Raw genomic sequence first — 1,591 nt, forward strand, 5'->3', positions numbered from 1 at the left:
GGGCCGGATGCGGCCCGCGGACCGATCGTGCCTGACCCGCTGTGCCCCATTAGAGTGCAATGACAAGCGGCCCGACAGGCCGCTTGTCATTGCACTGCTCTCAGACGAGGGGCCGCTGAGGAAATCCCGGTCACGTCACAGGGTCAGCTGACCGGGATTTCCTCTGTTACCAAGCGCGCTGGGCGCAGAGCCGGATTAAGGGGGGAGCCCGGGGGGGGGGGGGTGTAAGTACCCCAGGCCCCCCCTTCCTAAAAGGGCCCCCTGCACCCGCACTGCGGCGCTGCGCTCCCCATGGGTTGCCCTGACAACCTAATTACAGCCGCGGAACCGCATAGAAGTGAATGGAGAGTAAACGTGCAGCCAACGGCTCAGTCATTTACTGGGCATGCAGGCTGCAGTGCAAAAAGAAGCGTGGAACGTGGAGCCAGCAGAGGGTGCATGAGTGGAGGGACGAGCTCTCGCTCTCCTGTCACTTACGGATGGCAATCCCTAGTGTCACTTGTAGCCTGCCAGCAACAGAGACAAAAGTAAGCTGGCTGTATTTTTTTTTTCTTAGTTTTTTTTTTATAATGCTGCTATTTATTAAATTGGAATATTTGGCTCTGTATCGTGTTGGCTTGGTGTGTATACGTAATGTGTGTTTGTGTGTACTATATATATATATATATATATATATATATGTGTGTGTGTGTATATATATATATATATATGTGTGTGTGTGAGTATTTGTAAACATATACTGTATATACTGTATATATATGTGTGTGTGTGTGTGTGTGTGTGTGTGTGTGTGTGTGTGTGTGTGTGTGTGTGTGTGTGTGTGTGTATATATATATACAGTGTATATATATATATATACTGGACACGGGCAGCACAACCGTTGACTAGAAGTAAAGTCCCCTCCGGAGGGCACCGGGATCCCAATAATAGACCTCCTTCACGATCCGGGTATCTGGACGCCATTTCTTACCCATCAGATGCCTCCTAAGGCTGGCTCAGCGCTCCAGGACCGGATCCCATCTGTTATCCTAATGTTCACATTCCTGCATCCTCTCCTGTCTCTCTGAGACGCTGTCACAGTAACGCCTTATTACATCTGGCATGGCGTCTCCCGCGGCCTCCGCCGCCGTCCCTGAGCTTCTGCATGCAGAGTGTCAGAGTGGCGATTACGTCAGCCGCGGCCTCCGCTGTGTCCGCGTGGTTGGATGTGCACTTGTCAGCCTGGCGTCTCCTGTCTCAAGACTTCCACCATAGAGACCCGCACCAGCATTCCACCTGCGGTGTAGCCTGACTCTCCAATCCATTGTGGATTCATCTGTTTCCAGCTACAACATTACCTGCTTCCAGCTCAGCTTCCAGCAGAGTACAGCTTCCCTTAAAGGGCCGGTGTCCTTTCTACACTTTACCACTCTCCACCGGTATTATTATTTCTCCGTTCTCAAGTTCTACATTTCAGTTCATATTTCATCGCTCCCAAGTTCATTTATTATTTAACTGGTTCCAGCCAGTATCCACTCCGTGCTAACAACAGTCTGGTTCCAGCCAGTATCCACAGCAGCTGTTTTATCTTCAGCAACCCAGCTTTTCCTGG

Source organism: Pseudophryne corroboree, chromosome 1, assembly GCF_028390025.1.
Source record: "Pseudophryne corroboree isolate aPseCor3 chromosome 1, aPseCor3.hap2, whole genome shotgun sequence".
NCBI lineage: Eukaryota > Metazoa > Chordata > Amphibia > Anura > Myobatrachidae > Pseudophryne > Pseudophryne corroboree.